The sequence below is a fragment of the Pezoporus occidentalis genome, unplaced genomic scaffold, assembly GCF_034315485.1.
Source record: "Pezoporus occidentalis ecotype Australia unplaced genomic scaffold, CSIRO_AGI_Poc_V1 ctg109, whole genome shotgun sequence".
In the NCBI taxonomy this organism is placed as follows: domain Eukaryota; kingdom Metazoa; phylum Chordata; class Aves; order Psittaciformes; family Psittacidae; genus Pezoporus; species Pezoporus occidentalis.
In genome coordinates, this window is record NW_026912875.1 from 1,635,788 (window position 1) to 1,662,554 (window position 26,767).

The 26,767-nt window shown below is 43.3% G+C and overlaps 1 protein-coding gene across 1 annotated transcript in view; it reads left to right on the forward strand.

Annotated features, from left to right (window-relative positions):
* Positions 1 to 1,419: 1,419 nt before the first annotated feature.
* The window catches only part of PRDM1 (PR/SET domain 1), a 103,945-nt gene continuing 78,597 nt past the window's right edge, over positions 1,420 to 26,767 (forward strand). Inside the window, exons 1-2 of the mRNA XM_062624665.1 lie at positions 1,420 to 1,514; positions 2,257 to 2,295. The gene's annotated coding sequence lies outside the window, so the exon portion shown is untranslated. The remainder of the gene's footprint in view (positions 1,515 to 2,256; positions 2,296 to 26,767) is intronic.

Below are 26,767 nucleotides of genomic sequence, written 5' to 3' on the forward strand. Positions count from 1 at the left end.
CTGTTATCTTTCTCCTATTCTCCTCTTTTCCCTGTTTAAACAGCTAGGGGAGGGCTGCCAGCGCTGCGTTCCCCGCACCCCTGCAGGCCCGAGGGGTTGCCGCTGCCCGTGCGCGGCCCCGCGCCCTGACCAGGGGGTGGGATGGGGGCTCCGCCGTGCCCGCTCTGAGGCGAGGCAGCGGGTGAGTGATCCCCTCGCTGCGGGGGCTCCCAGGGAGTCCCTCGGCGGGGCCAAAGTGAAAGTTAAGCGACTCCCGAAACCCTTAGGGGGTAGTGGCGGGAGCCATGTGACAGCCGGGAAGCGGCCCGGCGGCTCGGGGCTGCGGACTGTGATTAACGGAAGGCTGGGGGACGACGGGGGTGTGCTGCTGTGTGCACGACTCCTAACGCTGACGGTGCCGCACCGTCGGCGTCTCCCTCCGCGCCCGTCCCTGGAGGCGGCGGCGCGGGAGTCCAGGCAAGAGGGTGGCTACCCTCCGCCCGGTCCCCTCCCCTCCCTTCCCCTCCCCTCCGCCGCGTCCCCCTCAGGCAGGGCAGGAGCGCGCCCCGCAGCGCTGCCCCCGGGAGGAGGGACTCGCCTCACCGGCATGGTCACGGCGGCTTATTAAGGGTGGTCGTGTCCCCCCTCTCTTTTTTTCTTTTAAGTATTTTTTAATTTCCCTCCGCCGCCGCCGCGGCTGTCACTGCGCTCACCGTTACTGTTACCACCGCTTTTCCCGGGGCTCGCAGCTCGGCGCGGCCTGGCCCCGCCGCCCCTTTGTGCCCGGCGCGATGAGGCGAGGGGCTGGCGGCCGGCGGGCGCGACCGGCCCGCTGCGCCCGGGGGCAGCGGCAGGTAAGCGGGAAGGCGGCAAGGGGCGGGCGGGGGGCGGGCAGGTCGGTAGCCGCTGTGCGTGTACACCGGGTGCGGGCGGCGAGCTGCCGGTACGGAGGGGCGGCTGTGTCAGCGACACCCGATGCCGGGCCGGGCCCCCCCCCGCCCAGCCGCCGCCTGCCCCCCGAGCAGTCCGCTCCGCACCCGCGGCGCCGCGGCCGGCCGGGTTTGTGCTGTCCTTTGTTTTACCTAGGCTGTGTGTAAAAACCTGTTATCGCTGCCGCCCGAAAGGACACCCCTTCCATCCGCAGTGAGCCCCTTCACGGGTTGCCCCGTTCTTTAACTCTCCCCGTCCCTTCCCGATATTAAACCTGTCTCTTGCTGTGAATCTTCCTTCTCTCCAGCCCTCCCGAGTCCTCCGCTACAACCTTTGTACCTATTTTGACTTTTTTTTTTTCTCCCCTCCCTTTGGTTTCTAAAGGAGTCCCCTCCAACCTGTCTGTAGGTATGTTTGTGTAACCAGACACTGAGAGTAGCTGTCTGCCGAGGAATTAACTCGACAACCCCCAAAGCTTAGTTTGCATTCAATGGAGGTGTTTGTTTTTCAGGTTTAAACTTCCAGACGGGTTGAAGAAATCGCCCAAAAGGGACCACTTGGCAGATTTTGTTTCCTCCCTTGAAATCCCACTGGACGTGGAGCAGGTGGGAGATCGGGAGGGGAGATATTTTGGGGGGTGAGAAGGAAGGTGGGTGGGATGGAGAGTGTCCAGGGGCTGAGTGGTGCGGGAAGGAGGTAAAAGGGCTTTAAAGCTGGGAGAGTGGAGCCGCGCTTTCCCGGTTCTTTTCCTGCGAGGGCAGGGAGGATAGCTCAGGCTCTCGTTCGTTAAAAATAAATACTACAGAAGTTGGCAGATTTTGTAGTTTTAGAGAAGTGGAGTCTCTCCAGGATTAACGTAAAAAATGTTGATGTTTGAGGAACTGCTCTTGCTCAACCCGTAAATAAAGTGGAGATGTTGACAGCTTGTCTAGCCTCTGGTAAACGAGAACAAAAAACATTTCATTTCTTGAAGGGCATCAATAATTGTGAGGGTGGGAGGGAGAGGAAGGAGTTTAACTATTAACCTTTATCTGGGATCGTAAATGAGTTGAAACTCGTGTTTCTGAAGCTTCTTTTATGCATTTGCTTTTCTGTTTCCCCCTCTCTGCTTTCCTTCCCTGATGATGGTGAAAGGTAAATGAAAACGATGATGCTTGCATTAATTGGACAAGCAGGCGATTTTATGGCTCGCCAGTAAAAAATAAACGTCACGGGAAAGTTGCTGTTTGTAGTGCAAGCAGTGGGAAAGTGGTCTGGAGGGTGTGTAGCTGGGGGGGAGCGGTAAATCGGCGGTGCTGGCTTCGGGTTGAGCTGTTACTTCAGGGGTTTTTGGTTTTGTGCTTCCAGATCATTCACTTGAAGACGCCGGAGGACAATTTGAGGAAGGTAAGACAGCCTTTTCCCCAACAATTGCATCCTCCGGGGCCACGTACTGTGTGTACCTGACTGTTTGCCTACTGCTCAGGCCCACAGTGCTCGGGAAATGCCGATCTGTTGCTGGCCATGGTGTGAATATTGGGAAGTACAACATTTTGTAGCAAACAGATAAGCTTCTTTTACACATGGAGATGCTTGTTAAGCTGATGAATTTCTCCTTTCCAAAAAGGGATACCTTTTCTTTCCTTAATTAGAATGTAGCTTAGGAAAACAGGAGATGAAGAGCTCAATGAAAAAAATTCTGTTCTGACCACTATTTTGGTATGAATTAGGGAAAAAATCATATTCCCCATACCTTCTTAATTGCTGCTTTCCCAAATGTGTTATGATACTCTGTGGCATGATTCTTGTCTGAAATGAAATAGAATGACTGTTCCTACTTCTGAAAATAAACAGTGTGCAGCCCCCAGAAGCTTTCTCTTTCCATTTAATGAAGTGAAAGCAGGAAATCTTAGGGAGGCGGCAAGGGTGGGAGAGATAGGGGATCATAAAATTTGGCAGAGCAAGTGATTGGGGGGATGTCTTTGTTAGTTTGTCAGCGTTGCAGTTACAAGCAAAATAAGCTGTTCCAGTAAATGCAAATTCAAGTAATTTCAAAGGAAAATTGTAAAAATACTTTCTCATTATTTTTTTCTTATGAAGAACAGACTCTTTCACATGACTGTCATTATTTTGTCATTCGCTTGTCTACGAATCAAAAATACAAAGACTGAGTAATGACTGCTTATTCTCATGAGTTCCTGTAGAAATCTGTACAGCACACTCAGCCTCAGTTCTGAGGGAGGTCCTCTTCCCCGTCTGTCCTGTCCCCCTCTTTAAATGAGTCTCTGCCAGCAACAAGTGTGTTGATATACTGATCTGAAGGACTTGGGCATGATGCCAACTCAAGCAATTTAAATGACATTGTTAATAGTGTCTCTACTGTCCTTATCACCCAGTAGTTGCCTTTAATAAACTCAGTGAACTTCCAAATGATAATCATGGATGACAAATTAACTTGAGTCCTAGCTCTCCTATTCAGATGAACTCTGTTTTGCTCTGATTGATAAATAATAAATGCTAATTGCAGATGAGCTATGAGAATTTGCAGAATATACCTCTTCTGTAAATATGTGATTTCTTTCAGGCAAATAAGAGCCCATTAGATTGTCTGAAATAACTCCAAACACTAAAGTGTTCCCATGGATTCTGGTACTAGCAGTGCTATTTTCTTAATTTTTTCTGTGCTAATAAATTTATGTGAGGCATTGCATCCTGCAAATAAATCCTTAGCAAACACTTCAAAATAGGAAATAATTTTACATAAAGTAGGTAAGCCACTATAATATGTCTAACAAATTAAAACAGTCTGTAATTCCTGTCAAGCATTTTGGATGGAAGTGAAAATGATTGTTCCATCAATTTCAATTTGAAATAGGTAACCTTTAAGAAGCAGCTAATAACAGTTTCAGAACTGCGACACTGTCAAACAGTAAGCTGTTTCACAGTAAGAGTTTCAAAGTGTTTTGAGTACCTCTAGTACTCATACTGACTTTCCCCTCATAGAATTGAAAGTTTACAACACAATCTGAAACTACAGAGGAACAGTCAGAATATTACAGTTGTCAGTTTAACTGCAGATTTCATGTATGATTCCTTAGATAATGATTTTTATTTTTTAAGTGATTTGATTCTAAAAATATCTATGCTAGATCTCATCTTCCTGATTTCCAAACTTGCTAAACCTTGCCAAAAGCCTTAGAAGTGCTCGTGGTCTCAGCAGCTGTTAAGAGCTTGCTAAAGTACCTAATATTAATAATAATGTATTTTATGTCTTGTGGCTGTGATTGAAATAGTGCTGTGTGCTTAACTGGTAAGTTTGGAAATGCTCTTCTTAATGGCAAAGGTTGTATTTTTGAAAATTAATCCAGGAATGCAGATGGCCTAATGTCACAGGTTTGCTTTCTTGTGGCTTTGCAAAATTAACTCCTTTGGTACTAGTGAAAACTGATTAGATTGTCTTAGAAGTAATAATAGATAAAAATAATCAATTACTTTCCTAAATCCTTTGTACAACTGAAGATGTCTGACAGATTTGTTTTACTTTATGTGTCAACAGTTATAGCAATAACAAAAGTTGTTTAAGCGACAGCTTTTGTAAAAGTGAAAGGCTCAACCTGAGATCCTACTGAAAACTTATCACGAAACTCCTACAGCCGAAAGAATGTGGCTAAGAAGGGAGTGTGCCTTTATGTATATATTCGCTATATATTAGTTTTGTTGATTTGGGTCATTTCTTGATATGTATCTGCTCTGTACATTAAAATTAAGTACTTTTTGGTTCCAGGTAAAATTTAGAAGGTAGTGATGTGAAGACACAGTATTTCTAGAAACACTTTTTAGCAGTTGACAGGTCACTCCTCCTTTTTGGATGCTCTGAAATGATGATGATGACTTTCCTATACTCAGGATGTGAAGTTAAAGCAGTCTTCTTTATTGACCCTTGTAATTTATGAGGGTTTTTTTCCCTGTAGTCCTCCTCAAACCTGATAGTCCTTTCAGTTTCACAGTTGGCCTCACGTTTGACTTTTCTTTCTGCTTTGAAGGCTTGTCTGGCTTTGCAGTTGTACTGTTCCGTGCAGGGCTGGGTGGCTGTTCTTGAAACCATATGGGTGTTAGTCGTCAAGAATTGTTGCCACCATTCTTGATTCCTCCTTCTTATTAAAAACAATGCTACGGATCTCTTCATTAGCAATGTATCACATTAGAAACCACATGTTAAGCATCATATACTTGTATAATGACATTTAGAAAGATAAGGCTTGTAGAAGACAGTGGAAAGACAAGACTTCAGGCTTGGGGTGTTTTTGGTGAAAACTAGGCACATTAAATGCACAGAAAAAGTGTTTAGGTTCAGAAGGATTTCCAGATGTAGTGTATCTGAAACATTTCTATCTGAAAGTATCTCTTTTACATTCTTCTTTTTTTCTGTCTTCAATAATTAGGACCTGAAATTGCTAGCATGCATAATAAGCACAATCTTACCCTGGTGGCATTCCTCACAGTAGTAACTGGAATAATTTTTGGTAAAGCAGTGCCCTGTGTTAGCAGAATGGACTAGCCCTTGTCTTTTAAGCTCCGCAGGGCAGGGAATTGTCTTCAAAGTATTTTCTGTAAAGTGCCTGGCATGACTGTGTGTGTCAAAACATGATAAATAATAACAAACAGTAGTTGACAATTTATGTAGATTTTTTTTTTTTAATCATTATTTTGGAATTTGCCTATAGGGGACTTTCTAGCAAAAAGAAAAATGCCAGAGTGGCTTCCAGCTGGGACAAGATGTGCTCTGATGGCGAGAGAAGCTTTTAATCGGAACAGAACACACATTTAACCGATAGTATCTTCTGTGAAGCCGTTGGGCCAAAACATCAACTGGTGTAAATCAGTGTGTCTCCAGTGAAGTCTGTGGAGACACAGCTGACTTACACCAGATGATGTGAGTGTTCTTTTTGGCTTTAACAATTTTCCTTTAATCTTCTTGCCACTTAAACTTTTACTATGATCTGCCCACATTCCAGAAGTGTGGAAGGAAGATGGAATAACTTTTCCTTACTTTCCTCCTCCTTTAAGCCTTTGGTGTCTTTTCTTTTGTGTGATGATTTATGCATTTTTAGTTATATATGCTCTAATCTCTTCAAGCTTGTGAAGGTAGGTGCCCTCAAAATCACACCTGAAAAGGAGTGCCATTATATTCAGAAACTCATCAGTCTTGTCTAGCTTCCCAGATGTAGGTGTATTGTAAATAATATCCTTGCCATACTATATTTGTGATTAAAGGTTCCTAAATACTGTTATTGGAAACCATCTCCATAGCAATTTGTATCCTATGAAGAAGTTTAGAAGCATTGCCCCCCACATCAATTTCCCAGAATAATTTTATTGTGTCTGCCAAGTGTCTTAATGTTTTAGTTACTGAAATGCATCATTCAGATAAAGTAATTGAAAATACTGAGTGTATACATCTTGTGTGGTGGGAAGACTCAAGTGATATTTGGGTAGTAAAGAGGAGAAATAAATTATTTTTCTTTATCTTCCAAGCCTCTAATAAACATTTTTGAAGGCAGTGTTAGTAAACTAGCTCTTGTTAGACGTGGGAAAACTGTTTGAGTAGAGAGCCACTAATTTTCAAAAATTCAAGTTAATTCTTGTTCTTTCCAATGGAAGCATGATGCCATTTTTGGAATTTCAGTATAAATATTTTTAACAAAACTTGCTTTGTTAAGTAATGCAGAAAAGTAATCAAGTCTTTTAGGTGATTGCCCAAAATTGATAGTTCTGAGGAAAGATGGGACACTTGTGAGAGTGTGTGTGTGTGTTCACATTTGGAAGCAACAGAGAAATAAATCCTAACACAAACAGCAGCTATGAGGAGAAATGTGATTAACTGCCTATGCATACATTTTTGCTCAAACGTCTTGTCACCCTGTGCCCAGTTTTTCCCGATCTTTATAAACTAATAATATCTTCAGTGGGGAAAAAAAAACTAATAAGATGAAAATATTGTGCCCAGATGCTGCCCTGCAGCAGGTCACATAGAAATGATGTCTGTAGAGACTGTTAAAGAGTGAATTCTGCAAATGGAAATGAGAACACTCCATTTCCTTTGAACTGACTGGAAAGTTACCTTCCTCGTCCCAGCTTGCCAGTTCTTCCAGAGCTATAAAGGATCATAGTAACTAAGCCTTTCACCAGTATTTTATTAAAGCAGGAAATATATGTAATTACAACATTTCAAGTGACTCAGTAAAGATATGAAGAAAACAAATAATATATGCACTAATTTTAGTTCTTACAGGCACTCAGATGTCAATTTCCTTTTTGTTTGTAGTTAGAAAAAGCTTTGGATGGAAACAAGGCTGCAAAAAGGGCAAGAGTTGATGCCAAAAGAATAAAATGCATTTCAGAGACTACCTTGATTTAATTTTCTATTGGTGATACAGTTTTTGCAGAAAGTGAAAATACTCTTAACAAAACTCTAAACTTGATTGTAAGGCTTTAAGGGTTATAAGGGTTAGCCATTTTAAAAGATGTGTCTCTTCAATATACTTCCAGCTTGTGCCAAGAGACATGTTTTCAGCCTTCATTTTTTTTTTTTTTAAATCTGTTGTCAGAAACGCTTTTCAGGTCTTAACTTAGTCCTAGTGGGGCATCAGCTCCAGTTGAGTTATGACAGTTTATAGCAGCTGGACTGACTTGGGAGCCTGGTTCTGCTAATGCGACATACAGTGGTCAGATTTCACAAATAAGCATGTTACAGTAAGGAAAATTGAACTTACAGATTTTTATCCAATGATTTCCTAAAAATACAAAATTGTAAGATGCTTTCATAAAGTCCTGTTATTTCACTCTTTTAAATGGTTTTCTGTACAGTATTTACAAATTCCAGCTAATGATGAAGAACCAAATGCAATAAACATACATTGTAGATTGCTATGCCTAATGGTGTTTTTAGGGTTGTATATACTTTACTAGTATTTAATTTATCACTGAAAGTAATTTCTCTGTTCAGTTCCTTAAGATTATAAGAGCAGCTTATGAATTGGGGAATGATTTCTGTTATATATTTTCAAGTAATTTTTTACCTCTGATGAAATAACAGAAGTGTACAAAAGGCAAGAGGTGGGTGCTGGGAAGTGATTTAGAGCAAGTAAAAAGAGAAAATATTTTTTTAAAGTGGGGATCAATAAAGCTAGAAATTACTGCTTTTTTGTGAACTTTGTTCCTAAAGATAAACCCACCCCCAAAGCATTTTTTGTTTTGGAAGGTTTATAAGTAGTGTAAAACAGTGGAAGAAATTATATGTTGTGGGTTGCTTTTGTTTGTACTGAGTATTTTTTAAGGCTAGATCTCAGAGGATTTTGTATACCAACCTTAATGATTCTGTATTAACTACAGATCACTCCTGGCCAGTTACAGAAAGTCTATATGATGCCTAGTCATGTAAGAATTTTGTTTTGAAACAAACCTTTTTTTCTTTTCTTTGTGCTTCTGTATTATAAACAATGCGAGTAGCATGTTGGACACACAACACTGAATAGCAGTACACCCAGAAGTTTGGTAGATTGTGAGTTTTATCCTTCCACCCTTGCTCTGCAGTCGTGTTTGCACAAGAGAAGTATCCAGTTATATGAATCTGATTACAGTGGGAGGGGAACACATGGGATGGTGCAGACAGAAAGTTGTTAGCGTGGGAGTGCTTGCAAGATCAGAGCCTTGTACTGTAAGTTGGACCTCATAATTTGAAAATGAAAGCATATTAACCTATAAACTTAAAAATAGTTGCCCTTAATTTAGGTACACATTGACAGAGTCCTGAGGCCTCTTAAGTGCTCTTCTGCGGTGACTTTATGCTGAGTTACACATTGTAGAATTTACTAATGAAATAGAAAAAAAAAGCCTGATCAAAGCAATTGTTAGAAATGTCACTATTTGATAAGATCATCTGCTGAAAATAAAGGGGGAAATGAGATCTGACAGAGGTAAAACCAGGTAAATAGCTTTCAGCTCTGCTTTTGTTACTGAAGAAGAAAGAGAAACAATAGGTGCTGTTTAGAGTCAGAAGCTGCCCTTGTAACCTCTGCTGCTCTTAAAATGCCTGAAGGTTATTGCATGGTTCATGGTGGCTTTTATGCTTGCAGTTCAACTTTTAATTTTCTAACAAAAGGAGATGCAGTAGCAGCCTGCTGATAAAACACCATGCAGAACAATCAGAGAAAAATGGAAAAATTCCTTTATTCCTTCTTTCCAGTTACTGAAATATACTGGCATATTTTTAGCAGAAGGAGAAAAGCATTGCCTCCTATGTTAAACTTCCAAAGCTGGAGACTGATTTTTAAAACGTAGGAACATTATGAGGATGGGATGTGCATTTGCATTCAATAGCCCCAGCCCAAACAAATTATTTGTTGCATGCTGTTATGGGGAGTGATCCGAATGTCCACAGGGGCTGTACCTATTTCAACAAGATTTCTACTAGCTGGCAAAATTGCGTCAGCTAGCCTTAAATCCAGTGTTCTCAGCGTCAAAACTCCAGCTGCCTGCCCAGAAATGTTCCTGCTGAGCATGAGAAGCACCCTTTCTCTACGAGTTGTGAAGCAGTGCACAGTCTTCAGTAATACAGACGAACTTCAGCCAGCGCTTTGGTACTGTCCTTACATGCGCGGCTTGAATTTGTTGGTGTGATCGTTGCTGGTGTTTAGAATGCTGAACTTCCTGTGATGCATTGTACTTGGATACCAGTAGGATCAGAGAAGGGGTCAACTTCTGAAGGTATTGTTTCCAGTGCAGCGGAAAGTAATGGAATGTAGCAGTTTTAGGAATGTACACCTGTGAGTATATAATAAGAGAGTATCTGTTTGTGTATTTTCACCCCTGACATTCAGATCAAAGGTCCCCTAGGTGGTGGTGTGGTAAGAAAAGGGAAAGGGGCCATATGTCTTACCAACTCTGACCTGTCCTATTGCTCCGTGTTTTCAAGTTTTCACTAGAAAGTCAGTCATGAACCAGCTTTGATGAGGTGGCTTACCTTCAGGGGCTCACTTAATGCATATGGATATTCCGTTCAAGAAGTGGCAGATTTAGGTCTCAGTGGTTAAAAGAAGAAATGGTATCAGCAAGTGCTGCCACTTAAATATCAAAACTGATGCCCAGTCTTGCACTGGACGATGTTGGGGTGTTGTCACAAGCACTTAAAAAAGCCCATTGTGTTTTGAGGCAGTGAGCGTGACTCCTGGATGACTGATGCCAGAAAGGCTGACAAGCTGAGAAACATCTTCAAGCCTTCACAAACACATACTGGCTTAAGCATCTTCGATCCTTTACAACTACATGCCAGCTAAAACAAAAAGCTGAGGAGGAGCCTGTCTCTTGCCTTCCAGCTTGCTTACAGCTAAAGGAAATGTATCCCAAATGGAGGAGACTCCCCCAGGCTCTGGAATTTGATTAATTAATCATCACTTTCAGCCTGCTCATTAAATAGTTTTTCTTTTCTTACTTGGGCAAATGAAAAAGATGATTACACCTGTGAGAAACAACGACACCTGTTAAATCTTCCTCTATTGTTAAGCACAGTTAAAAAAAAAATAAATCTAATTTTAGATTTTGAGTAAGTAGAACTATCCTTGCTTGCTTTTTATATAGGTTATGTGGAATTGTGCTGGTACATATTTGTATCAATAATGTATGCCATTATGTGTGGCAGTATTTCTTCTTTAACTGAATTTGCTTAACTCAGAAATACTTTCTTATTTATGAAGGTAGAGAGTCTCTTAATGTCAAATTTTTGCTTGCTTCCTTGATACATCTGACTTGATTTCTGCATAACAGGTATTTTACATGAGAGTCAAAACTGTCGTCACCAGTGGTTTTCTGCTTCTGTAGTGTTAACATTTTGGTCATGATAGACGTCTTGGCAGTTTATGATGTAATTTATCATGTTGCTTCAGTGCTGGGGCTTTGTCAGCAACGGGGAATTTCAGGAAGAATTTTCCATTGGCTCAATAAAGCCAGCAGCAGCACTGTGAGAATTTTACATGGAAATCTGAGCGTGGATAAAGCTTAAGGGAAACTACTTGCGTGTCTGATTTTGGGGCACATTTGGCAAGAGGTAGTAAGCCAGGGGTGTTGGATAACTGTGGTCATCAGCAGCTTAGCTTGCAGTCTGTGCTCAATGTGTGTAAGGCCTCTTGCAGTCTTTTCTCAATGTGTTGTGTAAAGTTATTAGCACTTTGATAATACACATTTTTCCCTTTCCCTGTGGTCTCGCAGCTCCAGTTTGCTCTGGATGAATTCCTGGGGCACATTGTTTGCTCACTGTACTTAGGCTTGGGAAATCAGTATCTTACTAGGCGATAAAGATTGTTGTTCAGACAGTTTGATTTAAGATACTGTTTCTGAGATTGTCTTTCTTGATTATCTTTCTGGTTTGTTTTATTCGGGTTTATTCCACAGAAAAGCACAAGCTGGGTATAATTTGCAAATATTTACTTTAGTTGAACAGTTTTTGCAGTGTGTTCCCCTAGTCAAAGGGTGGGGGAAATATGCAGTAAGGCCTGTGACACCATTTCACACAACCCATGGCCACATGGTTTTATTTTATTTTTGCTTTCTGTTGGCAGACACTAAAGGGGGTGCTAATTCGTGGCCTGCTAATTTTGCTTAGAAGGTCTATTCAACCATCAGCACAAAAAAGGGTTACCAGCCCTGCTGCTGTCTATGGCAGCTGTGGTGCAATAGCAGCACGTGCTGCTATGATCACAAGGCTGGACTGTTGTAATCCCTTGCAGTGGAGCTTGCAGCCCAGCTTCTCCTTCGCTTGCCCACCGCCTCTCTGGAAAGGAGCACCATGGTTGCTTGTTAGCCAGTGGTACTGTATGCTTGCTGTGTTGGCCTTCTGTGTTTTTGAGGGGTTAGCAAGCTATGAAACAGTGACTTGATTTTAAGCTGGTGCTGCTATGTGTGTTTCAAAGCTACATGGTAGGACCTAGTTACATTTAAATGTGAAGCTTCAGTCTGAAGGATGTTTATCTTCAGATGCTAATCTGTTTAATTTTCCCACTGTGACAGTGGCTACCAGCAGGGGTGGTGAAATGTTTACCTACTGGACCGTGCCCCGGCCCTTTGGGTTTACCTCTAGTCCATCCTTGGTCGTTTGATCAAAGTGGCATTGTTCCAAAAGGTGCAGGTCCACAACCACTTGAGCGCTCTCCTTCCAGTTCTTGCCTTCTCCCTGCCTCTAAAGCTGGCTCACAGCTGATACCATATGAGCCACCTGGCAGCTCTCAACCTGCAGACTAAGCCACAGAAAATCAAGTAGCTTTCTGCAGGTTTATTTCCCTGAACTGGCTTTTCATGGGAGCGGACATGCTCCATCCCGAGCAGCAAAGATGTGGGAGCAAACAGCCTGCATGAGGGGAACAGTAGCACAGCCTTAGCATCAGTGCAGTTTAGTTCCCTTGAAAGTGTTGTAAAAACGTAGCTTTTCCCTAGCACTGTGGCTATTACACGTATTTCTAACCAGGAAAGCCTTTTCATTGTTTCATCACATGTCTGTACACATGAGAGTGAGACAAAAGCTAGGGACATTTTATGCATCACTGTTAAAGGGGCAGGGAGGTGGAGGTGGGGGGAAGGGAGGCCTGTTTGTTTTAAATGTTATAAAAATCCTTGTGCTTGCCAGTGATTGAGAACTGATCCGTATTGTCATATTATCTTTCTTTATGCTTGGAGATAATAGCATAGCAATTTTCAAACTAGGAAACTTAGACCCAAGGAACAAGGGTGCAGTCCGCCTGGCTCTATGCCTGTCTTCATTCCTGCTTTCTGCAAAAGACTTGGCAATACCAGAGCAGGCATTTTTGGCTGAGGCAAGGAGTCTATTTGCAGTATTTACGTAAATATTTTTTTTTTTTTTTTTAAGGAAATGCCACTCACTGTGCTTCATACTTAAGGTGATCAGCCAGCGGGAGAAAATGAGTTTGTTGCTGTTTAGGTTGCTAAAGTAAATAAACTACTTTCTGCTTATGATTTTGCCTTTAAAATACTTTTAAATATCAGATTTTTTTATATTACTTTCTCCCTCTCTTCAAAACAAGGCTAAAGAACTTAAGTAGGAGCTGTCTGAGTTTGGAATTGGGAATACTAATTCTTTTATTAAATCCATTTGCTTATTTTGGTTATCAGCTGAAGAATTGGGGGAAAAAAATCAAAACCCCAAAACCTGAGTGTATGACATGCATAATTTAAAACCCCCAACAAAAGTCTAATTAAAATATCTTGCCCTGCCAATTGCGTAAGTTTTCATGTATCTCTTGGTATATGTGATGTTTAAAGCCAGCAAAAATAACTAGTGAGATAGAGTTCAAGGAGAGGAGGAAAAAAGTCCCCAGACAACTTGGAGAGAAAGTTGAATTTTGATACAAAAATAAATGCAGCAACAAGCATAATGCCTTCTGTCTTCAGAGTAATGTTAAAAAGGGTTTGTTAACGTTTCATCCTCAGAGGGGCTTTGTTATATTCCAGTGATTCCTTGGATAAAGTGATTTTTATGTCTTTTTCACTTGTATTTAAGTGGGATTTCTCTCAGATAAACAAAGTAACACACACTCAAAGACTCTTTCTGCCTCATTTAAACACCCCACCTTATCAAAACTCCATTTCCATGAGTGATGGATCTTGGCTCTGGATGGGAGACTGAAGTATTCAATTACCTTATTTTCATGTGCTAATGAAGCAGAATGTGGCTTTAGGGGGTTTCTTTTCAGCAAGGTAGCCTGTTTGGTTATGCACATGCTGCCTTCTTATGTTTCCTTCCACATCTCTGTCTACACTCAAGCGGTGGTCTTAATGGGCAACAGTGGCTAATCCGTCTGCGGGACAAGCCTTGGCCTTCTTCAGCCCAGCGGGAGCATCCCTGGCCTGTAATTAGCGGAGCCATCAAGCCAACTGTTTGGCTCGAAATGACTTCTTTTGGCACCTCTTGCAACAACTTTATATGCTGAAAATCCGTGAAGGTCGGTTTTGTTTTTCTCAATTTTCTTTGCATCAGGGAGTGTTGATGTGAGCTCTGAAATCCTCACTCCAAAGTGCAGCAGGTTTGTACTCTGGTAACTTCGTCCCTCCTCAAAATGGGAAATGTACAGTTTAAATGTTTGCTGTTATTTGTTCAGCTGAGTTTAAAAATGAAGGTGCATTTGTCACTGAGAGTCAAATCGTAGACTCATAGAATGGTTTGGGTTGGAAGAGACCTTAAAGATCATCCAATTCCAGCCCTTGGGGAGGGACACCTTCCACTAGACCAGGTTGCTCAAAGCCCCATCCAGTCTAGCCTTGAACACTGGCAGGGATGGAGCAGCCACAGCTTCTCTGGGCAGCCTGTGCCAGTGCCTCAGCACCCTCACAGTGAAGATATTCTTCCTAATTATCTAAAATAAATCTTCCCTCTGTCAGTTTAAAGCCATTCCCCCTTGTCCTGTCACTGCACGTAAGGAAATCCCTCTCCAGCATTTCTGTAGGCCCCCAGATGGCAAAGGGAAATATTTTTTATATCTGTGTCATGCTGCTGACAATGGAGGAGAGATTTTTATTTAGCTCGGGCACTCTTCAGTACTGGCAATCTCTTTGGCATCTTCTGCTTTACTTCCATGAGGGGTCCCAATTTTCATACTCTTGAAGTTAAGCTTTTACTTAGTGCTTAGCTAAAACAGGACATTAAGTGTTCAATGCTTTACATGATAGCTCCTTAGCTGCAGCTGCACATCCTTTTAGCACTGTACAATGAAAATTAACATGCTGTGGGGGTTTTCCTAGCAACTGTATGCTAGGAATTACTGTGTCAAGTTCACCACAATGGATGATGGAGGGAAATAACCATCCAGCAGTTACTCACTGCCAGTTACGAAGTTGAGGAATTGGAAAAAGGCAACCAATTTCCCTTTTTTTTCTTCCCCCAAAGAATGAAATGGAAACGTACACTTAAACATATCCAAGTTTGGTGGGGGGTGTTTTGGTTTTGTTGGTTTTTGTGCGTGTATGGAGATTTCTAAAGAAAGTGAAGAGCAACTTAAATAATTTTGGTAGGTATAAGAATAATCACCTTCAGTTCTCCTGTAAAGCATTAACATGAGTAGCAATAGACTTTTAATAGAATGTAAGTTACACTTTTTCCCCCCTAAGATTCATGAAGAATGTTCTTAGGAATTATGGAATGTTGTAATGAGTCTCTGCTCCCACTAACTGATGGTAACTAGTAAGTAAGAGGAGGAAGTGTAATAGACACTGAGTAGTAGTACAGATTTTTTAAGTTGCACCATGCTGCTGGGTGTCCTGGATTTTCCTGAAGGAAAAATAGGGAAAAGAAATGCATGAAAACAGAAATGGAAACCCTTGGATATTATCTTGATATAATCTTTCACAAAGATCCTGAAGTAAGTGTGATGGTAAAGTTCTGGCATGAATTAAAACAAGTGAAAAAAGTAGGAGGCTGGTAATAACAGTCCTCAGTTCTGAACCTGGAGGAGATTCCTATTTAAGTGGAGCTTTAAAAAACTGGTATTGGGAGTGGTGTGTGTTTAGGCAGAGAGAGATCAAGAAGCATCTGTGATAAGTGGGCTTACCTGGCCAGTGGGTTGAGGTTGTGTACGTTAAGGCTGTTGGGAGAGAGAACTTGAGAAGTACACAAGAAAATTAGGTAACTTAATAACACACATCATACTTTGCGGCTGAAGTACCTAGCAAGCCAGATTTGATCAGGACAATGATGTTACCACTTCTCCTCCATGGAAACAAGGCTCCTTGTTCTGCTGCACCCCTTGAACAGGGCTTTCGTGCAAACACCCAGGAAATTCACCTTCTGTGAAGGAAATTGCTGGCATGCCCCCTCCTCACCCCTGCAGCCTTACTCCCCTTGGGGATGGGAGAATTTCCATGCCTCTCCCTTATCTCTTGGATATCCTATCTCCAGAATGAGCTGAGGAAGAATAAGGTGTAGTGGTAACTCTGCAGAGTTACTGGCTACCTTTGGCAACTAGAGACGTATCCTGTGATCTGAACCAAGTCACAGCAGCTCTTTTATCCCTTAAATTTGTGGAAACAGCCCTGTGCTCTTTAGCTAGAGTTGGGTAAAAGGTTTTTGTGACTAATAACTTAGTTTGCCAATATGTGCTGTTCTGGAAAGCAAATCAGTTAACCTGGTTATGAATTCAGTTTGTTGTTCTGGTTAAGAGCTGAGAGTTTTCAATTCCAGCTTTTTTAAGATTATTTCTTTAATTATGCTGAAAGTGCAGCATCTCAGAACATCCTTTTCAACATATAAGATGTATTTTTAAAAATACACAGACTTTCTTTGGGAACCCTTGATGAGACGTACTTTATTTCACATTGCTTAAAATCATGAATTAGTCCCAAAACAAAACTTTTTCACTTCAGAAAAAAAACAACCAACCAAACAAAAACCCACAAAACCCTGCTGCCTTCTTAATTGGTTTTGAGACAATTCTCATGCTTCTTTCCTCCACATCTTTTTCTGTGTCACATTTTCATATCCAAGTTAATAGGGTGTCTGGTATTTCTGTATGGCTTGAAGTTACTGAAGCAAACTTAGCAGAGTTTTGAGGAGTTGGGGAGAAAAAGGGGGAAGCAATGTAGCAGAATGTTTCCTGACTTGAAAAAGTAAATTTGGGTATAGTGCTGCACTTGAGCTCAACAAGAGCAGATACCTGACATGCATTTGGAGCTGATAGAAAATTAAAAATGAACTGTGTATCTATTTTACAAAAGTGTATTTCAGACTAAAAAGACCATTTGTTATTTTAGTTACTTAGGCTGTTAGCTTATTTCCCAGGTGTTTTTCAGCTGATGACATCTCACTATAGTTTCTAATTTTAACTCCTGTCTCACTTTCTGGTTCTCATACACTAGCATCTTGCTGCACCATTTTTGTTGGGAACATTGCAGAGGCCTTTGTTTTCATGAGCGTGTTTAGTGAGCTTTATAGAAATTTGTAAACTATTGTGGTTTGAAAAACTCCTCTCAGAAAAACTACATTTTTAAACACTTTACTCTTCAGATGATGGTAAGAAAGAGGGAGAAAAAAAAATGGTGGTAGAGGTAACGTCTTCTACATTACTTCATATGAGGAGAAATACTGAGTTTGTTTTCTAGTGAAATGTGTCTTGGGGACTGTGATATAGATAGCTTTGTATATTTAAATACACATAACTTCTAGGCATCAGTCTTGTGTGAGAGACAGTTATCTTACTGAATCATACCTCACCATAGAGGGAACTGTGAAAAGTTTATGATCATACAGTACACTGTAACTTTTGTATATAATATGTATATACAGCATTACCACCAAAATTGAGTACTGAATTGCAGTATTCAGTGCCTAACAGTTCATAAGAGATTTGTAGATAGTGTTACTTTAGAGATGCATAGACTAGCAGTCCTTCTGCCTGGTTATATTAAATGTAAAGTTTATGTCTGCTAAGAAATATAAAGCCATCAGTCTCAATAACCAAGCAAGACCATGAAGAATTGAGAGGAAAGTACAAATACAGCAAAAGTGATCTTGAGAAGTCTGCCTCCCCAGTGAGTTGATTACAAACCAAAGATTAGCATTTAGCTCATGCTGCTACTTGCACAGCATTACTCTTATGGAGACATATAGTGCCATTGAATTCTATTGTGGCAGCATAGACATGTGTCTTGGGGAAACTGAAAGCATTTACAGTTAAAACCCCATACCACTGCATTAAATTCAACCTGCAAACTTTCACACATAAGTAGTCGTAAAGCCACACTTAAGGCTGTGTGTGTTGGATTTCACTTCAGCTTCTGAGTTATGTTAAGGACCTGAGCAAGTAAAGTCACGACAGTAGCCTGTTCTTGAGGTGACCAGAATATGGTAAACGTCAGAAATCCACATCTGAAATAAGAGGTCAAACGCTCTTTACCAAGTGCAGACAAAGAAAAAAGGCTCTTTGATGTGGCTCTAGTGTAGTATCAGCTTTGTCTTTTAACAAGACCTCTGTGCTACAAACTTGATCTGTGTATAAAAGGCTGTACTGTTGCGTGAAAGGGTTGATACAGGCTTATCCTTCCTGTCGTCTCCACCCCGATCTGCCTTCTGCACCTCTTGGCTGATCTCTGTTTTGGCTGGCTAAAGTCTCAGCTAGCTAGTCATCATCCCAGCCCAATCACCTAAAAACCTCGGATAATCCCATTCCAGTGTATAAACCAGAGCAGCCATAACAGCGATAAACACTTGCAAAACAGCTGCTTATTGCAGACATCCATCCACTGGAGATGACTGCAGAGGCAGAGGGACCTCAAACGCTGCTGCGCAAAGAGCGGCCCTTCAGATGGCAGATGATGTTTTGGCATCTTCCTCTAGTTCCCAGCACATACAGCAGTTTCTGTACGTACAGCAGTTCTTACTTATGCTGAATGTGTACCCCTTCTTAATATTAGCATTGCCTTTCACCCCATGCTACTTCTGCCCCTTTCTGTGCCTTGGCCAGGATGTACATAGTGAGTACTTAAGGGTTCCTCTTTCGTGCTTTCCTCTTTCACAGTCCTCCTTTGCCCTGGAATTTTGTCACTGTAAAGGAGCTATAGTTTTGTATAGCTGGTCTGACAGCATAAAACAGAATGGTAGTGCTCTTCCAGTCATAATAGTTAACTAATTAGGTTTCTGTACATGGAGATGTGAATATGGTAAACCTTCCAATACTATATTGTAGACAGTGTATGTGGTAGGAAAATGGTAAAGGCTGAAACAACTAAGTCTCTAGTGGGGCAACTCCACTGCCCTTCTGCTATACTCTTTTCACGCTACTACTGCCTTTTAAGTGGCTTTATGTTTTGGAAAAAAAGGGTTAGGTATTCTGCTAGGGAAGAAATGTCCTTCCAGTCACATTAATGTAGTAATTAAGCTGTTTCATGGATCATTGGTCCTTGTACTTCAGCCATGAAATGGTGGTGGCTGTTTTGAGAAGGCCTCAGCTTCTATTCATAGGTATCACTTGTGTTAGGGCAGCCAGTAGAGGTGTGTATGAGAAGCTTTTCACTTCCTTTGGGATTCAGGCTGTCCATAAAGATGTCAGAAAATGGGATTTAGCAGTTAGTTAAGAACATGCTCGATTTGATGATTGAAAATTAAAGGGGTTCCACATAGTGTCACAGCAGAATAGCCACCCTTGTGGTGCATGGATTGACATGCTTTCTTGGTGCAGCAACTTGGGGTGCTGTAGGACAGAAGAGTGGCCTTGTGAGCCCTGCCTTTCCCAATCCCCACTGCACCCAGAGGTGGACCACAACACAGCAGGGTGTCAGGCTTGCACTGGGGAAACACTGGTATTTCCAGTTCTGTCAGTACAATGCTGGCTGCACTGGTGCATGAAAGTCTTTAGTGGCCAGTTATGCAGTGTAACTGCTAACATGACAGTGGCTGAGAAAAACACATATACTTGGACTGGAGGAAGGAGCTTGAGCACTGAGCTGCCTGTTACGGTTTTGCTGTGGAGAGTATTAGAATGAGAAGTGATAGGTGAAGTGTGCTTGGAGACCCCTCTTCCCACCCCATAGACTTACGGTGCAGAGCTAGCATGCCAAGTAGAGCATTGTGCTCCTGGGCTGGAGCGTGGTCCCTTTTTATTAACCTTCTATTATTTTTCAAAACATACTGCAGAGTATTTACCAGGCCATACAAAAATACCCTGTGAGAGTTACCATAGAATCATAGAATAGTTAGGGTTGGAAACGACCTTAAGATCATCAAGTTCCAAACCCCCTGCCATGGGCAGGGACACCTCACACTAAACCATGTCACCCAAGGCCTCGTCCAACCTGGTCTTGAACACTGCCAAGGATGGAGCATTCACAACCCCCCTGGGCAACCCATTCCAGTGCCTCAACACCGTAACAGGGAAGAATTTCCTCCTTATATCCAATCTAAACTTCCCCTGTTTAAGTTTTAACCCATCACCCCTTGTCCTATCGCTACAGTCCCTAATGAAGAGTCCCTCCCCAGCATCCCTATAGGCCCCCTTCAGATACTGGAAGGCTGCTGTGAGGTCTCCACGCAGCCTTCCCTTCTCCAGGCTAAACAGCCCCAACTTTCTCAGCCTGTCTTCATACGGGAGGTGCTCCAGTCCCCAGACCATCGTCGTGGCCCTCCTCTGGACTTGTTCCAACAGTTCCATGTCATTTTTATGTTGAGGACACCAGAACTGCACGCGATACTCCAAGCGAAGTCTCACAAGAGCAGAGTAAAGGGGCAGGATCAGCTCCTTTGACCTGCTGGTCACACTCCTTTTGGTGCAGCCCAGGATACGGTTGGCTTTCTGGGCTGCAAGCGCACACTGAAGCCGGCTCATGTTCATTTTCTCATCAACCAGCACCCCCAAGTCATTCTCCCCAGGGCTGCTCTGAATCTCTGCTCTGTGCTGCTGGGATTCTTTGCCCACCTGGGCCTGGGATTGCTCCGACACAGGTGTAGGACCTTGCACTTGGCATGGTTAAACTTCATGAGGTTGGCATCAGCCCACCTCACAAGTGTGTCAGGGTCCCTCTGGATGGCATTCCTTCCCTCCAGCATATCAACCGAACCACACAGCTTGGTGTCGTCAGCAAACTTGCTGAGGGAGCACTCAATCCCACTGTCCATGTCAGCAACAAAGATGTTAAACAAGACCGGTCCCAACACTGATCCCTGACGGACACCACTCATTACTGGTCTCCAGCCAGACATTGAGCCATTGACCACAACTCTTTGTGTGCGGCCATCCAGCCAGTTCTTTATTCACTGCGTGGTCCACCTATCAAATTGATGTCTCTCCAATTTAGAGACAAGGATGTTGTGTGGGACAGTATTGAACGCTTTACACAAGTCCAGGTAGATGACATCAACTGCTCTACCCCTGTCCATCAGTTCCCTAGCCCCATCACAGAAGGCCACCAAATTGGTCAGGCAGGATTTCCCCTTAGTGAAGCCATGCTGGCTGTCACCAAGCACCTTGTTGATTTTCATGTGCCTTAGCATGCCATCCAGGAGAATCTGCTCCAAGATTTTGCCAGGCACAGAGGTGAGACTGATTGGTCTGTAATTCCCCAGGTCATCCATTTTCCCGTTCTTGAAAATGGGGGTTATATTTCCCTTTTTCCAGTCATTGGGAACTTCACCTGACTGCCATGATTTCTCAAATATGATGGCCAGTGGCTTAGCAACTTCATTCTCCAGCTCCCTCAGGACCCGTGGATGAATTTCATCAGGACCCATGGACTTGTGCACGTTCAGGTTCTTAAGATGGTCTCGAACCAGATCCTCTCCTACAGTGGGCCCAAGGTCTTCCTTCTCACAGTCCCTGCGTCTGCCTTCCAAGACTTGGGTGGTGTGGTCAGAACCTTTGCCAGTGAAGACCGAGGCAAAGAAGTCATTCAAAACCTCAGCCTTCTCCAAATCCTGTGTAGCCAGTTCTCCTGAGAGCTTCCTGAGGGGGCCTGTGTTCTCCCTAGTCTGTTTTTTATTTATGTACCTATAGAATCCCTTTCTGTTATCCTTAATATCCCTAGCCAGGTTTAATTCTAACTGGGCCTTAGCTTTCCTAACCTGGTCCCTAGCTTCCCAGACAACATCCCTGTATTCTTCCCATGCCACCTGTCCTTGCTTCTGCTTTTTATAAGCCTCTTTTTTTCATTTGAATTTTCCTCAGCAGCATCTCATCCATCCAAGGAGGTCTCCTGGCTCTCCTGCTGCACTTCCTTCTCGTTGGGATGCAACACTCATGAGCTTGTAGCAGATGATCCTTGAATATCAGCCAACAGTCTTGGGTCCCCCTACCCTCTAGGGCTATGTCCCATGGAACCTTACTAAGCAGGTTCCTGAAGAGGCCAAAGTTTGCTCTTTTGAAGTCCAGGGCAGTGAGCTTGCTGCACGCTCTTCTCACTGTCCTGAGGATCTCAAATTCGAGCATCTCGTGATCGCTGCATCCAAGGCTGCCCTGGAGACTCACATTTCCAACGAGCCCTTCCCTGTTGGTGAGCACGAGGTCAAGCATGGCACCTCTCCTTGTCGGCTCCTCTATTACTTGCAGAAGGAAGTTGTCTTCCATGCAGTCGAGGAACCTCCTGGATTGCTTGTGCTGGGCCGTACCGTCCTTCCAACAGATGTCAGGGTGGTTTAAGTCCCTCATGAGAACAAGGGCCTATGAGCGTGAGGCTTTTCCTATCTGTCTATGGAGTGCTTCATCCACAGGTTCTCCTTGGTCAGGCGGTCTGTAACAGATCCCCACAGTAATGTCTCCCATAGCTATTTTCCCTTTAACCCTGACCCACAAACTCTCTGTGGACTGCTCACCTGTCCCCAGACACAGTTCCATACTCTCCAGCCTATCCCTAACATAAAGGGCAACTCCCCCTCCCCGCCTGCCAGGCCTGTCTTTTCTAAAGAGCCTGTAACCTTCCATTCCAACACTCCAGTCATAGGAGCCATCCCACCATGTTTCTGTGATGCCTATTATATCATACCCCCATAGATGTGCACACATCTCTAATTCCTCGTTTGTTCCCCATGCTACGGGCATTTGTACAGAGGCATCTGAGCCGAGCTCCAACTGAAGCCGGCTCATTGGCTGGAGCAGCTGGGACATCTCTACAGTGCTCCAAGCATTTATTATAGGTTCTGGCAACTGACTGGGTGTGTTGGGATGGAATGATGCTCCCCTCCCCCAACACATCTAGTTTAAAGCCTCCTTGACCAGTCTGGCAAGCCTCCTACCGAAACTGCTCTTTCCCTTCTTTATCAGACCAGCTCCACCAGCCCCCACTAGACTTGGCCTACAAGCTTGGGTCCCATGTTCAAGACACCCAAACCCCTGACTATGACACCACCCTTTTAACCAGTTATTAACCTGGCCAATCCTCCTAGCTTTTTTTAGGTCCTCCCCTGTATCCTGGAGAATTGATGAAAAGACTGTCTGAGCTCCAGAGCCCCTAACCACCTCTCCCAGGGCTCTGTAGTCCCTCTTTATGTTCCCCAGGCTACTCCTATCTATATCCCTAGCACCCACATGTATCACCAGGAGTGGGTAATAGTCCATGAGACTTACTAGAGCAGGCAGCCTCTCTGCCACATCCCTGATCCGTGCACCAGGTAGGCAACACACCTCCCTTGAGACGGGGTCAGGCCGACAGACGAGTGCTTCTGTCCCTTTCAGTGTAGAGTCCCCTACTACTATGACCCGCTGCTTTTTCCTGGCAGCATCAGTAGAGATCTTCTTTAGCAGTGCATCAGCCGGCTGTTTCTGGCTCGAGTGCTTTTCCTCATTAGCCCCCTGCAGGACAGCAAAGCGGTTCTGCGTGGGGACAGGGGATTTAGGAGGAAGCCCCTTACTTTTAATTGTCCTTTTCCCCCTTTTTTTGTTGTTTTTTTGTCACTAATTCCCAGCTTCCCGGGTTAACGGCCTCCTTCTTTCCTTCATGAGGTAGAGGGGAAGCTTGAGGCCCCTGCACAGTTTGGGCCAGGAGCAAGCATTTCTGCTTCCTCTCAGCTTCCCTGACATCTCACAGCCTATTAACAGCATCCCGCAGCTCATCCCCTGCTGCAGGAGGATCTCCACCAGAGAGCACCAAGTGCAGCCCTGCCCATTGTGCACCTTTCCTTCACAAGACCAGTGCAGGCAGTCTCTACACTCCGAGCTCTAATACATAATTGCAGCTGCCAGAATGAAAGAGTCATCTTTGTGAAGGTGTATCTAGAGGGGACTGAGTTGCTTTGGATTTTGATGTTATGATACATACGTGCTTCCTTACAAAAGTTAGGATAGCATGCTTAAGGCTCCTAGTGTAAATGAGTGGAAATTCAGCTCTCTGAGGAACGTCTTCAGACAGGGGCTTGTAAGTCAGAATTGTTAACTCAGTATACCCGTGGTGCCCAGACCCCTGTCACTGCATGGCTGTGAGCAGAGTAGCACAGCAAACAGAAAGCAGACACCAGGGTATAAAAGGTGACCAGCGTGTTTCCTACACTGGCACGTGGCAGTATGCGTGTTCCCACTGTCTGCCTGCCCACAGCTGCGGCTGTGGGCTGTTACAGTAACCAAAACAGGACAGGCTGAGGGAATTCAGAAGGCAGTCTCTTGATTTGTGTCCCCAGACTCCCCCTGTCCCTGATGAGGGCTGTTTATCAGGCCTCAGGTGTCACTTGTCAGCCAGGCAGTTGGTTTTCCCCAGATATTCCTTGGAGAGCAACACATAATGTACTGCAAAGGAGGCTCTATTGTTGTTCTTTTATTTATTTTTTATTTTAACAAGGCAGTTATTAATTGTAGAAATTATTCATCAAAGGGCATTCATACCTCCTGGCAAACTAATCCACCCTGTAATCTTTTGGTTATATGGTTTAATATCTTCTTATGGTAGAGCACTGTTCGTATCACATGTTCAAATCACAAATCAGTTTGGTCAGTTCTGGATCTGCTTTACAGGCACTTCAGATCACAGATCACATGAGGGACTTCTCTTCCAGGTACCATCCTGGGAATTGTTCCTCCATGCATCAGAAATCTGGATTTTCTTTTAACCTGGGTAAGGAAAAAAAAGGAACCAATAGAAGTGGCTTATTGTTGTTAGCCATGAAGCAGCTGTGACCTTGTTTGTTTTGAGCTAGTTCTCAGATGAAGAAAGCATTGACATTTTTTCCCCTCCTTGTAGATTGATGGGTTGAAGCAATCCTTGGGATTTTGCTATTTTCAAAACAAAATATTTGACCTGAAAGGTAATTATTTATAGCAGGCAGCTAATAGAAAACACGCTTGCCCTCTCTGTCTCTCTGTGTCTCTTGTCTGTACATGTGTGCACACTCTGGGTTCCCTCCTGGGCCTGACCTCTGCTGCACGCACTGCAGCTCCATTGACTTTGCCTTCTATTCCCTTCTCCTGATAAATGAATCACTGGAAGCAGCAGGGCTCGGTATGTGGGGAAGCAGGATGCAGGAAGTTCATGGCAGTCCTGTGCCATTCTGACCTGCTGCAAATATTCCCTCCTGCCGGAGTGATGGATGGTCCGGGGCTTCTGCGTCAGTCACTTGTGAACTCCGAAGGTCACCCGAGAGAACATATTCTCCGTTTGGAAAGACACCCTGGAGGGATGTTGATTTAGTGACATCTAGCAAGGACTGACCCTGTCAGTCACTGCAGTAATGCTGCAGCAGGGGATGGTGTTAGCTTTGGGTCACTGCATCTAAACCAGGAAGATACAAAAGCTGGCCTCCATAAAAGCCCTCCTCTGCTTTGCTGATTGGATCTGGCAGGTGGGAAGGGGCTATTTTGGATGAGGTATCTGGCTGAAAGAGCAACTGTGGTCCCAGCTCTCTTGTAGCAGCAAGTGCTTTGCATTTAAGTGAGGACTGAGTGAGGCCTTCTTATTTGCATGTAGACAGGCACTCTCCCTTTTTTTCCTCAAGGAGAAAATGTTGGCGGGACAGTAGGGTCTCTAGGGAGCTTAAAAATGCCCATGTAATTAGAAATGATGCCTGCAGTTTTTTAGGCTCCAGTTTCCTGTGAAGTTTGGGTTTGAACAAACCTAATTTTCTCATGTTTGGACCCCTGTTGCATGTCAATAAATCTGTTATTGTTCAGTGAGGATTTGCTGTGACAGGGGGTGGCTTGGTAGGATTCAAGGTAGGCACAGAACAGGCAGTGAGGTGTCTATATGTTTAAAATGAATACAGAGGGGTGGAAGCAAACCAGGTGCAACGACAGCATTTGGAGCGAGGTGGGAAGAACACAGGCTAAAACAAACGCACTTGTAGTCTCCCTTCTCAGCCCCTACCTGAAATGCTGTGCCAATGAGCTTGCCATTGAGATATTCACAATACTGTAGTCTGGCCAGAGCTGTAGACTTACCATATATTTGAAAACACGTTCTGTTTTTTCCAGCCAAAATTACTGATGTGCCAAACAGCAGTGGCTTCACAACAGTCCTATAGCTGGAGACCTGGCAAGAAAATCCAGCATTCCTCAAATGTTGTGAAGTTCCATTTTTCAGTTCAGCCACTGCAGTTTCAGAAATAGAGATCATACTCTGAGCAAGCTGGTATTTGAGTGAATTTAAGCTGAATATTTATTAAAGCTCTATTTAGACTGGGCTGTGATGAGGCTGGATTGCAAAGCTACAGGCTGCAATCAACACTCAGTAGGAGGTTATTTAGATTAAATACCAACTGTCTTGGAATGGTGGGAAAAGCTTCGGACAGAAGTTTTATTTACTGTTTTTTTGGACAAAGTTGGGCTTGCAGTAAAATTTCAGGAATTCTGCTGGACAGATAGTTTTCCTCCTTGAAGGAGCGTTCTTTTTGCATTGCTGTGTTCTTGAATTGAGCTACTCCCTTACATATCCTCTGATGAATACAGTTGATATCCAGTTTGCTCCCCTCCTTTATGTCCTTACTGCGAGACTGTAATCATCCTTTTGCTTTCTTTCTGTTTGTTTTTTTTATTATTGTTTTGTTTTGTTTGTTTTTGGTTTTTTTGTTTCTTTTTTTTTCCGAAAGAAAAACAAGACAAGGAGGAACTTTTGTTGGGGTGGGATTTTCCCACCACAGTTACATCATTTTTTCTTGAAGTTTTTCTCTTTTCCCTCTTTTTCATTTTTCATGTTGACCTTCCTTCTCGCCTTTCATTTTCCTGTGTCCTGTCTAAAGGGTGGGCTTGCTCCTCCCTCCTCATCTACTCTTTTATTTTTGAAAGTAAGAGTGGTGACTGACTGTTTTTTCCCCTCATCGTTTATCTACTTGTCCACACCTGTTTCTTTCACTCTGGCTTCCTTCAAGTTTTAGCACCTATTTTCTCTTGTTCTGCCTATTGCTTTTCATTTCTCCTCTGTG